The following is a 15,378-nucleotide window of genomic DNA, read 5'->3' on the forward strand; positions in this document are numbered from 1 at the left end:
CAACAGAATTGCCATCACAATTCCGGGAAGATGATCAGCGCTTTATCCATATCAATCTTAGCCAACTAGACGTGTACTAGAAAAACCAACCAGAAAAGAGGAATGAAAAATGTGTGTTGAGGTGGGACAGATCTACCCAATAAAATAAGCAGAGAGAAGAAGAAGAAAAAGGAGAGGAGAATTAGCATGAGAAAGGGACTTGTGACAACAATTCTTTCTCTGCGCAAAGAAGAACTCCATTGGAGAATTCTAGATAAAGAAAGAGTAGTAGCTTAAAATAGAGCAGAATATAGATGAGACAAAGGGGGAGAGAGATCTATCCTAGATTTGCGTGCAATCAAAAGATAAAAGAGAAGCTAGAGTGTATAATTAACTTCCTACAGTTTTGCCTTTATTTTTTTAGATTGAATTTTCTAGGATTTGAGATTAATTGAGAAATGTTGATGGATGATTTTATTTTGATGTTTACTTTTCCACTAATGAACTAACACTTTTCTGGGTTAGAGTTGTTTGGGTGAATGTTTTTGTCATCTTTAATGACTAGGATTTGACATTTTTTATATCACTGTAACATTCGATTCATGCTTATTTTAAATACATCACTATAGCAAAACAGGTTTTTAGCGGCATTTTTAGCGGCGTTTGAATGAAAAACACCACTAAAGATCGAGCACTAGCGGCGCTTTTCAAAAAATGCCGCTATAGGTTCATTTTTAGCTGCATTTTTTGAAAAGCACCACTAAAGATCAAGTATTAGCGGCGCCTTTTAAAAAACACCGCAAAAAATTAACACAACACCGTCATTTTGTATTAAGCCTTTAGTAGCTTTAGCGGCGCTTTTAAAAACGCCGCTAAAGATCAAGTATTAGCGGTGCTTTTAAAAAGCGGTGTTATATGTACACCTTTAACGGCGTTTTTTGAAAAACACCACAAAAATGAAAAAAATTAAAATACTATTATTTAAAATAATTTTAAAGATTTTTGGTATATGACTAATTGTTTTTAATTTATATGTTAAATATTTTCTTATATAATTGTAAAAGAGATAGTATTAATTTTAAAATATTGAATTAATTATCATTATAGTTTATGGTTTACGGTATAAGGTTAAGGGTTTAATGTTTATGAGTTACTATTTTAAGGTTTATGGATTATGGTTTAAGGGTGGTTTAAGGGTTGGGGTTTAAGGTCGTTTAGGTGTTAGGGGTTAAGGGTTAAGGGTTAGTGGTTCATGGTTCAGGGTTTATGTTTTAGGATTCATGGTTTAGGGTTTAAGGATTAAGAGTTTAAGGTTTAGATTAATTAGTGTTTTTTAATTTATATGATAAATATTTTCTTTATAATTATAAAAGAGATAGTATTAAGTTTAAAATGTTGAATTAATTATCTTTATAGTTTAGGGTTTAGGGTATATGATTTAGGGTTTAAAGTGTATGAGTTACTATTTTAAGGTTTATGGATTATGGGTTTAGGGATTATGGATTACGGTTTAAGGGTTAGGGTTTAAGGGTTAAGGGTTAAAGTGTTAGATTTTCAGGGTTTAGAGATTATGTTTATGATTTAGGGTTTAGGGGGTAGGGGTTAGGGGTTTAAGGCTTAGATTAATTAATATTTTGTAATTTATATATTAAATAATTTATTATATTGATGTATTTATTTTTTAAAATGTGTATAAACAACTAATGCAGACCATACTTAAAAGAATAATGCTTGCATTGTTGTGTCATTTTGTATTTTTTCTAATTCATCGATTCCATTTTAATTCTCTTAAAGTTTCCTTTTGTATTTTATATGTTAATTTAAAAATTATAAAATCTTCAAATAAAATTTAAAAAATAAAAAATAAAAAAATTAAAAACTTAAATATTTAATATTTAATATTTAATAATTTAGTCCATATTTCAGTTAAAAAGTTCAATATTCAAAATTCAAAAAAACTCAAAAAAATAATAATCTCAACACAAAAATTTTAAAAGAAAAAAATAAGTTAAAAATGAAAAAAATTTAAAATTAAGAAATAGTGGTGCTTTTAGATAAAACGCCACAAAAAATGATCTATAATGGCATTTTTAGTGAAAACGCCGCAAAAGAAGAAATTAAAATCCCTAATTTTTGGTTACTCGCTCGTTACTCCCTCTTCATCTCATATTCGTCGCGCCCCTAAATCCCCCAAATAACTCTTAAAATTTGCCCCCAAATTTCCCATTTCCAACAACACCAAGTCAATACACCTACACCAATCACACTTCTTTTTCCTTTTCATTTCACTGCACTAAATTCATCCACCATAGCTACTCATTTTCTCTCGATCTGTTAGGGTTTCTTTTAATTCTAGGCTTTAAAGGGAACGTACAGTTTCCTTTTAATTTTACAGGTGATTTCTATGGCGACAGAAACCCTAGATGACGAGAAACCGGAGGAAGAGAAGGTGATAGATAAAGAAAATGAAGAGGGAAGTAAGGAGGTTCTGGAGAAACAAATGGAAGTTGAAGAGAAGGAGAACGAGGAAGAAGAAGAAGAAGAAGAGGAAGAAGAAGAAGAGAAAAGGATTATGGAGGCTATCGAAACCATTTTTGAATCGAGTTTTGGAAAATGGGAATCTACTTTAAGAAAAACGAAAACGGGAGTCGCCACCAAACTTTTTAGGTGTGATTGGATCACCTTATAAAATTTTTTCTTTTAAAACATTAATTTTGGTCTACGAAAGTCGAGAAAATGAATTCAGGAGTCGGTTACGTACAAGGAAGGGTTAGCACCCTCGTAACGCCCAAAAATTGGTACCTAATTGATTATCAAGTGTCTTTAATGTCGAATTTTGAAAGTTTTAAGATGCAATCCCCTTTAAAATATTTTGACTAAAGTTCACTTATATCAAATGAATCAAAATATCATATCCAATAAGTTAGGATGCAATATTTTTAAGAGATTCGAAACTCAGTTAGCCTTTTTTGAAAATCCCTATCTTGAAACAATAAAACGCCATATCCAGTAAGTTAGGACACAACGCTTTGAAATTCCAAGACAGTTGCTCATATTTTGAAAATCTTAAAAACTTAGAAGGGTGCTTGAATATTCGAACTCAACGAGAAAAGTCACAACCCAGTAAGTTAGGGCACTACCTTTCTCGAGGCTTCCAAATACCAAGCATTGCTTTTTATTTTTGAAAACTTTTGAGTAATTTGGTAAAAATGAATTTCTTTATTTAAAACGTTTGCTCATGCAGAAGAATGGCGTTAATATATATCACAAGACAAATATACCAAATGTAATAAATTACAACATATTACAATTCATAATAATATAGGCAAAAAGAAATAACCTAAAATAATGAAATATACACATTCTAAGATGATTATGCTAAAAGATAAACCTATACAATATTAGTAAATAGAAATACAAAAACAATTTATAATAAGTCAAAGAATATAAAAGTAGAAATGGAAATCAAAATTTATGATAATAAGGAGTGACAAAATAACACCTAAGAAAACAAATACGAATAATTTAAACACCAAATCAATATTTATGAAGAGGAAGAAAAAATGATAATATTAAAAATATATATATATATAATAATTAACATATTTAAGTAAGTAAAAAATGAATTAAAAGAAAAGGATATATAACAATTTAATATACATAGGAAAATATATATATTTTAATAAAAATTATTATTAAAAAAATTAGAAATATTATACATGTTAAATATTTTAGATGAATAAAATATAACATTAAGATTTTTAAGAGAATAGAAATATTATAGATGATATTTTAAAAAAGGATTATGTGCAAAAAAAAATATATAAAAATCTTTAAATCTGTAACATCCTGAAATAGGGCCTAAACGAACAGTGGTTGCGAAACCACAAATCCGAGGTAGAAAATTTTATTTTATTATTATTTTGAGGTTCATGATATGATTGTATGATTGTGTGAAAATTTCGTGATGAAATTCTATGCATAAAGTGCTTAAGTTGAGATTAGGGACTAAATCGAATAATTTGCAAAACTTGCATTCTAGAAGTTTTTAGTATGAAATTGTTTTGGAATATTAATTAGGAGGGTTTAAATAAAATTTGACCAATTTCTAAGTTCATGGACAAAATAGGACATGGATGGAATTTTTGAAAGTTTAATAAGGAAGGGCATTTTAGTCATTTGGATATTAAATGAAATAAAAAGGGAAAAATAACACAAAATTCATCATCTTCTTCATTAGCATGAAATTTCAAGGGTTCTCCATAGATAGGGTTTGTTTCAAGCTTTCAAGCTCCATAGTAAGTGATTCCAAGCCCCGTTTTTAATATTCTTTACGTTTTCAGAGTCCCGGTAGCTCGATAAAGCTTATGCTAGCAATAATTTAAGTTAGGGTTCATATTTGGAAAAATACCCATAGGTGAAAAGTGATTATTTTGATGTTTTATGATAGAATATGAGGTTTTAAATTATGTTAGACAACTTGTGCTACTCGATTTTAAGTGAAAATGAGTAAAAGGGCTTAATCGGTAAAAATACCTAATAGTCATAAGTACATGTTAGAGTGTGAATTTTATGTTGTCATAGAAGGGAAAAATGATCAGCATGCCATAAAACATAAGAAAATAGGATGAAGTTTAAATTACGAGCCTTAAGGCAAAAGTGCAAATATGTGAAAGTTTAGGGGCAAAAATGTAATTTTGCCAAAGTTTGGGTCAAGGACTGTTTTGATAAATGTGAATATTAAATAAGTTAAATTTGTTATTACAGATCAAGAAGAGCGAAATTCGGGAGTAGATCGGGGAAAATAAAAAGTAAAGGATTAAATTGTAAAGTTTAGTCACATTTTGTATCGAGATAAGTTTACAGTAAATAAATGCAATATTCTTTTATTTTACATTATTATTGTCAATTTCCAGCATTTATATACTTATTTTTTGAGAATATTTAAATTCGAATTAAAGGCGAAGTGATGAGAGAAAAAGCATTAGGAAGCCCGTTTGAACCTTAGGAATGTTAGGATATTGGGGTTGACAGATGTGACAGACAAAATGAGCCATGTAAGTCCATATCGATATATGGCTTTGGAGATAGGAATGAGCCATGTAAGCCCATATTAGATATATATATGGCATTGGAGACAGAATAATTCATGTAAGTCCATGTCGAAGACATGGCATTGGCAGGATATTGATAGACAGGAACGACCCTAGTATCCTTAGTATTCCGAGTGGTTCAACGGGTCACTGTACACGTTAAATTACAATGAATTATCAGCAAAAGGGAAGGTAGATTATATTTATGAATAGTTAAAGGTCAGGTAATAAAGAAGGTAAGTGAGTAAAGAAGAAGGTAGAAAATGAGAAGTAAAGAAAGTTTATGAGGCTAGGTGACATTATGTATAATTATTCATTATGTTGAATGTTGTAATTTTTTTGCTTGTAAGCTTACTAAGGCTAGTGCTTACTCTCTTTATTTTCTTTTTCTTATAGTTTTTATCAAGCGACTCGGGGATCGAAGGAAACGTCGGTGACCCGATCACACTATCGAAGAAATCACATTGGTATAGTTAGACGTTTCGTTTTGTGTATGGCATGTATAGGAACTTGGTTTCTTTTGATATGATATGATCAATGAATGATGTGTAAATACTTGCTAGTGATTAGCTAATAGAATGGCTGATGATATACATGTTTAATAGTATGTATGATTAAGTAGTAACTATCACATGAAAACTATGAAAAATGTGAAAGTAACTTAAAAACGGATTCAAGTATCAGAAATAACGTGACTTTAAAAATCAAAAGAAAAATTGTAGAGACATGGTTTGATGGTGAATAATATATGAAATTAAATTTCATTGTTTCTATTTTCATATGGAATAAGCAAAACAGGTAAAGGTTTTGTATTTTATAAGATATCTGAGTTTTAGTGAAATAGGGCCAGAGCGATTTCTAGATCCCCTATTCCAACTTTGGAAATTCACCATAAATATTACAAAAATAATTAGGTGGTGTAATTTATATGGTTAGAATCCTTATTGAATCTAGTTTTAATAGAAACAAACGGTATAGTCATATGAATTTTTTACAGGGAGAAAAGTGGTTCGAAGTAAGTAGAGGTCAGTGCAGTCGAATTCTGAAATAGGTAACTTTAACTAATAAACTGTACTAATTGGCTAAGTCAAAAATTCTAGAAATATTTAGTAGATATATATATGAGTCTAGTTTCAGGAAAAATTACGGATCTTAATTTTGAGTTTTGAAACTCGAGAAATGAATTTTTAAGCAACCATGACGCAGAAAAATAATTTATTCCGAAAATTAAAATAACTGGTTTAAAAGGTAAGATAAGTTTAGTAACAACTCAAGCTTGACTCCGGTGACGGTTTCGGGCATGGGGGCGCTACAAAATCCTTTTAATATATGATATAATATACATAGATTATAAGGTATATAAGAAAAATAATGTACTAAATATTGCTATTACACTTAGTTTTAAAAAAATAATAATTAAAATATGTACATAATTAATTAATAATAAAATAATGTATATTTATAATAAAATAGATGTAATATATGGAATAATACATGGTAAAATATAATATGTAATAAAATTTGTAAATGTAATATATAATAATATAAATTGTATTATAGATAAAGTATAACATAAATATGATATGAATAATTTTGTGTACAAAGATATAGTAAAATAAATAATATACATGCATAATAAAATTTATATAAAAAAAGAATGTGTAATATTTATGAAGGAAATATGAACATTATTATATAAATAAAGACAATATTATCTATTAATAATTTTTTAAAAATTTTAGATTTACAAATTCAATAAATGATATACACAAAATAATATAAGGAAATATATAATGAAATATATAAAATATAATTTATAGATAAAATATACAAATAAATAATATAATGAAATATATATAAACAAAAATAATAACTAATAAAAATAAATGATATAAAAAGTATTTAAAATAAATTTAAAAAATAAAAAAAGGATTAAAATTGAATTAAATTAAAGAATCTGGGGTTAATTGCAAAATAGAAATATTTGGACTTAATTAAAACACAAGCTAAAACCAAAGGACTCATTGGGTAATTAAACCCTAATCCCAAAACGATGTCATTGTCTGGAACTGATTTTTAAAAGGGCACTAGGATTAAATTGAAATGAATATAAAAGATTGGAGCTAAATTAAAATAAAAATTAAATGAAATTAAAGAAATTTGAAAACACGAAAGGGTTAATCGGGCAATTTGCCCATTTTCCAAGGTAGATCCCACCCGGTTTTCGGGTCAATACGCGGATCCTGTGCCTAGAAACGACGTTGTCTAAGGCTTATTGGATTAAGCTAAAACGGCGTCGCTCTATTAAGGCTATATAAGCCAAATTCAAGTTTCAACATCATTTTGAAACACCGTTTTAAAAAAAAATAACAAAAATCGTCTGGAAGAGGACTGAGAGCTGGTCATCGGAGCACCGTTGAGTCTCCATCCACCGATTCCCACGCACCTATGCGCCACCATACACGGTGGTCGGAGGGTCAAAAACCCTCACCTTTTCAAGCGAAAAACAGGTAATCCTTCCCCTTTTTACTATTTGCAATGTATATTTAAAATATTCACCTTTTATACTCGATCGACTATTGTACTCTTTTCTGTGTAGGCAAAATAAACTTTTTATTGAATCTGTTTCTGTATCCAAAAAAAACCTTTTACATTGTATTTTACATTCATTTATACTGTTTACAAATAAATTACAAAAAAATAGTCCCCGATCCTGATTGGTTTGATTGCTTGCTTCTTTCCTTTTCTTGCAGGTTAACAGCGTAATCCTCGGCGGTGGGGCATGATCTATGCGCCGATTGTGGTGTGACATGGGGACTGGAACCACGGCGCTGATGGAGGGTAGTTGAAACAACAGAGGTTGAAGAGGCATGACCCTTAGGCTTATTGCGGCGTGAACCCTAGTTAGGGTTTCTCAACTGCTGAAAGTAGGTTGGGCCAATTGGGCCTTGTACGTTTTGGACCTGGGTGTAATGGGTACCGGGTTTTGGGTAGTTTAGCTGGGTTACGGGTTAATGGGTAATTTAGCTGGGTTTTAGGTATTTGGGTTTTGTCAGGCTTTAAACCCTATTTATTGTAAATGGACTTTTTTAATGGAATTTTATTTATGTTATATTAATTAATTTAATTCTTGCAAGCCCGGGTAAATTTGGGCTATTACAGCTACCCCTCTTTTCTCATTGCTATGTAATAGGAATCGAGCAAAGACTATAAAAGGACCAAATTTGCCCAGTCTGGTTAAGTCTCAAAATCTTGATCCTCATCTTCCCCAAAGGTATCCTGATGTCTTCAGGAGTGTCAAATTGGCTATCTTCAACTTGCTTCTTGAAAGCTTAGGAATACTAATCTAGTATTTTTGATCTGCTCTCTACTAATACAGAGATGCCAAATCATCTTAGATTTGCTTCAACGTAAACACGTGAAAGCCAAATCAGCTATGGCTTCGATCTGCTCTCCTCCAATACAAAGATGCCAAATATGTTATCTTCAATCTGCTCTCCGCCAATACAGAGACGCCAAATCATCTTAGATTTGCTTTAATGTAAACACGTGAAAGCCAAATCAGCTATGTCTTTGATATGCTCTCCACCAATACAGAGATGTCAAATTTGGTATCTTCGATCTACTCTCTGACAATACAGAGATGCCAAATCTACTATCTTCAACTTGTTCCCTATAAACACAGGGATGCCATGCTGAAATCCTCAATCTGCTTCATTGTAAGCACAGGAGTGTCAGATCTGTTATCTTCAATCTGTTCCCTATAAACATAGGGATGCCAAATCTACTATCTTCAACTTGTTCCCTATAAACACAAGGATGCCATGCTGAAATCTTCAATCTGCTTCGCTGTAAGCATAGGAATGTCAGATCTGCTATTTTGATCTATTCCCTATAAACACAGGGATGCCAAATCTGCTATCTTCAACTTGTTCCCTATAAACTCAGGGATGCCATGCTAAAATCTTCGATCTGCTTTGCTGTAAGCACATGAATGTCAGATCTGCTATCTTTGATCTGTTCCCTATAAACATAGGGATGCCATGCTAAAATCTTCGATCTACTTCACTGTAAGCATAGGAATGTCAGATCTGCTATCTTTGATTTGTTCCCTATAAACATAGGGATGCCAAATCTGCTATTCTCGACTTGTTCCCTATAAACACAGGGATGCCATGCTGAAATCTTTGATCTGCTTCGCTATAAGCATAAGAGTGTCAGATCTGCTATCTTCGATCTGTTCCCTATAAACACAGGGATGCCAAATCTTGTTTCTTTGATCTACATTGTCCCATAACTTGTAGAATGTGTATGAGTTCATCCCTAATAATTAGGATGCTATGATTGAAGTGAGTCAAATTCTCCTAATTAGACATGTTATAATGCAAAATGTTACGAAAATGATTCCTATTTCGGACGTCATCACTCATTCCTTCATCGGAGTTTATCCTTACTTCTCTCGAAGTCTCATCCCAACTCAACTTGTGGGTTTGTGCCATTCTTCAAATGCTATGACCTACTGAAAATATCTGTAAGATGATCCTCTCCTAGGATCGAATCGTTTGATTTGTTTAATCATCATTTGACTGAAGAAGAAATTTCAGTTTCCCCAAGTACAACCGACCTTCACATATGGGAATTCCTTAAACAATTGTCTTGTTTCAGTTTCTTGTATTATCTAGAAATTTCCAAAGTAATATGCAAAACTTCATTTGTAAAGATATTTTAGTTCATCTATCATTATTTCAATGCAACATGCTTTATGAATAATGTGAGACAAATAAATTGATCCTGAAGATAATTAGAATTCAACAAATTATTGGAAGGAATGCAAAAAGATTAAACTGAGAACATATCTTTACGAAGAAAAAGAATCCAAAGATAGTAAATAGGACAAAAATCAGATGCCTCAGATATCGCCGCTTGAGCGTCTATACACCAGCTTCATGAAGACTTTCTTGAGTTGAACATGTGTTTAAAAGATCCAAAGTAATTCGTTGATGACTCGATATGTAACATACTTCACTTCTCGTCAAATCCGGTATAGCAAGGTCACTGCATGACTTTCCAAATTTGAGCTGCTCTTTCGGGTTTTCAACTCAAAACCCCTTTGGTCTCAAGGCGCCCTTTGCGGGTTTTCACCTTGGCCTCTCTAGTTTCCTTTTTTCTTTTTTCTCTTTTTTTTTTTTTTTTTTTTTCATTTCTTTTTCCCTTTTTCATTTCTTTTTTCCTTTTTTTTGAAATAGAAGTCCCAAAGTGCCCTTTGCGGGTTTTCACCTTGGCTTCCCTTCTCCTTCAGACAAAGTGTTCCTTGATCGAGTCTGAATTCACTGGATCAGATAAATTCTTCCATTTCTTGTCAAAATCAGTGTACCTCTAGAGAAAGCCCTCTTCGCAACATATGGCCCTTCCCAATTCGGCATCCTTTTGCATGGGAAGGATCTCTTTCAGCACAAGGTTTCTTTTATGAAATTCTTTTGGATGAACATTCTTTGTCATAAGTCTGTGTCATCCATTTTTGGTATATTTGCTTAGGATGAATACTTTCAAGTTAAATTTACTAGAGGTATTCAATTCTTGACTCCATCAAAGCTTGGAGGAAAAATCTTGATTCATAAACCCATGAGAAAGGGATTGCCCAAAGAGCAGCCTCCGGTCATTGTTTGTCAAACCCTACAAAAAGAAGGTTCAATGATTCTCAGCAGACAAGAATGAAGTTGCTGACTTCATCCTTCAACTTGGAAAGTTGAGGTATAGAGATTACTCCCGGAGCATACATCCCACCATGACTCAATGATGTTTCTAAAGTATCTCTAATGTTCATAAATTGCCCCCAACTGTGAAGCTGCCAAATGAGCGTAACAAATAGGAGCCACAACAAATATGGCTGTGGTGCTCCTTTGATACATATAGGATAAAGAATGAACAAACCCAACCTGGTCTAAGAGAAACTGATAGTGGGTCTACCTCGTGGTTCCAATCATTCCAGCATGGGTACCAAGGTAAACATCATTGTTCTTTGGATGGCATACTTTGTTGTCAATGAAAGTACCATGTAGCACATTGTTAGGAGATCCTTGCTGAAAAAACTTGGTATGATGGTTTTTCGTACAACAATAACCACAATCTTTAGGGTTCCACTTCTCGTTAAGGAACATGCAAGCCTCAATAACTTGATCAAAACTTGATTGAATTGAGACTCACTAACTCCATCCCTGAAAATAATAATTTGATTAGGTTTCCTCTTCCCTGAACTTGTATAGAAGTCTAAGAGAGCTTCCTTCATGATACCGTCATCCACTTTGTCAGAAACTGGTTTTGAAGAAAGAATCATCATTTTAAGCTTCAGGGACTGTGTACGGCCTGATGCCCCATAGCTGGAAATCAATGGCCACCGCCTGGAGCTAACCATCGCAGCTGTTGACGGTACATCAGATTGCTCAGGAAAGCCAAACAATGCATCCATTTCAAGGATGATGGTCGGAACCTTTGAAACAATTGGAATTGAAGGTGTTTGCCCCAGCGTAAGCATAGAGAGTGGGCGGTAGTTTCTTTTGCCAATTTTTACCAGTCTCGGTCATCTTCTGTAATTTGTTTTTTTCTTCTTTTTCTTTTCTTTTGGCAACCTTTGTTGTACTGTGGTATGGTGCATTATCTTTGAAAAGACTTCAAACTTTTGGCATTGTGCAGTTATATATAATCTTCTTCTTTTTTATTTTTTATTTTTTTTATTTTTTTTGAAATGGATGACTTTTGACTTTGTAATATTGGCATATGAAGCTATCTCCCCCTCTTAATGGAGTAGTTGACATCCGCAAAGATGAGTCATTGTCAGCTTGAAAATTTTGACGAGCTCGGGCCCATAACATACATGCCCCATAAGTCTTGACTCCTTTAAATTTGGCATTCATTGTACAACTGATTCGATTCCTTTCCATGGTGAACCAACAGTGCCCCAAAACCTCATGGTTATCCTGGCAATTGCAAATCCTCCTGCATGCGTTTTTGGACCACATTTTTGAATTCCCATAATAGTCTCAATAAGGTCTTGTTTTGTCTCCTCAGCTAATTCCAATTTCGCAATCTTTTCTTCCTCTAAGGCTATATTTCTTACCACCACTTCATGGGGTAAAAATCATTTTCAACAAATTCATAAACAAGTCACAATTTCTGTCACCTTCAAAGTACTGAGATTCCTCTAAACACATATCTCACTCAAAAGGAACTATGCATCAGTAGTATCGTTGCCCGTGTCATTGATATCTAGGGATCTATGATAGGGACACAAAAGAATATACAAGGAATAAATGAATTCAAGAATGACTATTTACATGAAATGAAAATTTATAAAGAATGTCAAAGGTCAAAAGAATCAGAATGAAAGAATATTTACTCGGATAAATAATAAAGTATGTTTTATTGAAAATAAAAATGTCTGAACATGAGCCCACTTCTCAAAAGAAATCTCATTACTCCTAGGCTTTAGAGCAACAAGAGTGTTCTGAATATTACTCCGTAAAATTCTTAAAGATTACAGGAAGGTCATCTGCAGTCCAATTGTTTAAAGAACTTCCCGGTTCGTAAGGGCGAATGCCCTCAAGGTTTCTTTGTTCAGTCCCTTCCTCATGTATGACATTAATGGGATGATTTTCATTTCCAGACACCCCCTTCTCCGGGTAAGCTATCCCTCCTGACACAAAAGTAGGGGATATGTAAGGGAACGTCATTAATTCCCATTCAACTTCTTTTTCACTCAGCCGTGACCCTCTTCTCTCTCTCTCTTTTTCCTTATCTTTTTAATAACTTTAACTAATTAGGGTCTTTTTATAATCTTGAATGCAAATAATGCAATGAAATGCTATGAGATGCAAATGCATGAATGCAAAAGGTATCAATCTCGATTCAATCTCATTTAGAAAACTTTATTTAGAAAAAGAATATCTTTACATATAAATGGATTACAAATACGCTTTCGCCCTAATGCCCAAAGTTTTAAAACAAACTCTTAGCCACGATCTGATTGTATCTTGTATTGGTGCTCAATATGTCAGCCTATGCCGCCAATATTTGTAAATAATCAGCTGCCTCCTGAGTTTGAGCTAAGACCTCATCTGTAGTGTAATCCGTGCAACTAGGGACACCTCCTCCAATACCTGTGGAGTTGTTCTGATTATTTTGAGATAGATTAGCGAACAGGTAGGTATCCTGTTCTGTAGTGTGTTATCTTAAAATAATATCCTATATCCTCAATGTTTCTTAAAAGCTTTCAGATTTCTACCCACGCAAAGCATCCCCTTTCGACGCGTTTGCAAGATAGCTAATCTCTAAAGGTCTTTGTATGATACGGTCTTCTTTAATCGCTTTTTTTCACGCTTACTTGAGCTATCCAGGCCATCGGGGCTTGCATTTCCATTGTTTCTGATAAGTACAACAGTAAACTCTAGCTTGTTGTTTGGTAGCGGTCCTATAGTAAATAAACTTTTACCATCATAGGCAAAATTCTTTCCATCCAACTCATTTTTGTAGGTCTCATGCACTCTATCAATCACTTTCCTTCCAATACCCTTACCATCCACATGGCAACCGTCTTTATATGAAAGAGAAATGCTCTAATGGTAGAAGTGTCCATCAATACTCCCACACTCACTTTTAATTGCTCATCTATCCTCCTGTCAAACAAATACTGCAAGTCCCCTTAGTTATTGTAGAACAACTGCTTGGCTTCATTACTCCATTGATCCCATATTTCCTTTAACTCTAGGAGATTATTTTGAGCCATGCTGATGCGAGTGTAACCCCATAATTCTGATGTGTATCCTTCAGCGTTTCCTTTGACCATTTATGGATGTTAACGTTGCCCTCCATTCTATCAAGAAGTCCGTTCTCCATAATAAAACTTTCTAACTTAGAAACTGACCGTGAATCGATACCATTTAAATGCAAAATGGCATGCACAAAAGAAAGAAAACAGTCAGTATCATATGATATTAATAAACACAAAGATAACCTAAGTATAATTCTATCTATATTGAGCTCTTACGGTTTTTCTATATATGGTTTGTTTTTAAAGTTTGAGGTACCCGAACCAGCAGATTCCTAAATCCTCACCCATTATAGGCTCATTTGAATCGAGTTCAGTTTAGGGGAATACATTTCCCTATGGCTACATGGAGATGAAAATCTCACGAAACCATAGGTACGAATGTATCCCGAAAGTGATCCCCTGTAATATCTTGATTTTGGGCCTAGCCGGAATAGCGGTTTCGTGACCACAAAATATGAGATAGAAATAATTATTTTATGATTATTTTGAGGTCTATGATATGATTGCATGATTGTGTGAAAATTTCGTGAAGAAATTTTATGCATAAAGTGCTTAAATTGAAATTAGGGACTAAATCGAATAATTTGTAAAACTTGCATTCTGAAAGTTTCTTGTATGAAATTGTTTTGAAATATTAATTAGGAGGTCTTAAATAGCAATTTTACCAATTTCTAAGTCTATGGACAAAAATTGGACATGGATGGAATTTTTGGAAAGTTTAGTAGTAAGGGCATTTTGGTCATTTAGGGGTAAAATGAATTAAAATACAAAATTAAAAGCCAGTTTTGCTCATCTTCAACCCCATGGCCGAATATAGCAAGGAGAAACCATGGCTAGGGTTTTTCAAGCTTCCAATCTCGATTAGCAAGGAAAACTGAAATTCGGGCTAAAATGGGGAAAATACCAAGTTGTGGACGAAATGGTAAAAGTAGCCATTTTCGCATACGAGGTAAGTTCATATGTAAATGTTGGTAACATAGTTATCATTTTAAATGTTTTAATGTTATTTAAATGATATGATAATTATTATGAAATATTATACTTGTGATAATTGTTTGATAATATGTCAAATTATGTGATATACTTGGAAAATGTGAAATACTACCGAGTATCGGTATCGGCATTCCGTAGAAGATGGTTGAGACACATGATTGGGAAAAAGGTCCCGTTGAACCTTAAGAATGGATTAGGATACAAGTGACATGTCACTGGGATATTTGGGCATCCGAACTCGTTGAGTTGAGTCCGAGTTCACTTATGGATGCGAATGTCCGAACTCGTTGAGTTGAGTCCGAGTTTGTGAGATGTAACTAGGCATCCGAGCTCGTTGAGTTGAGTCTGATTTCACTTATGGATGCGAACGCCTGAGCTCGTTGAGTTGAGTCCGAGTTCACTTATGGGCGGATTTGATGGTAGATTGGCTACATATGTGGCACTTACGTGCAAACATTCCATGTATCCGAATTATATTGCGATGTGTTC

General features: G+C 33.2%; 1 pseudogene; it reads right to left on the minus strand.

The window, feature by feature from the left end:
* Positions 1-10,770: 10,770 nt before the first annotated feature.
* LOC108465641 (protein argonaute 4-like) lies at positions 10,771-11,604 on the minus strand (annotated as a pseudogene).
* Between the last annotated feature and the right edge of the window lie 3,774 nt (positions 11,605-15,378).

Source organism: Gossypium arboreum, chromosome 10 (genome assembly GCF_025698485.1).
Source record: "Gossypium arboreum isolate Shixiya-1 chromosome 10, ASM2569848v2, whole genome shotgun sequence".
Taxonomy (NCBI): domain Eukaryota; kingdom Viridiplantae; phylum Streptophyta; class Magnoliopsida; order Malvales; family Malvaceae; genus Gossypium; species Gossypium arboreum.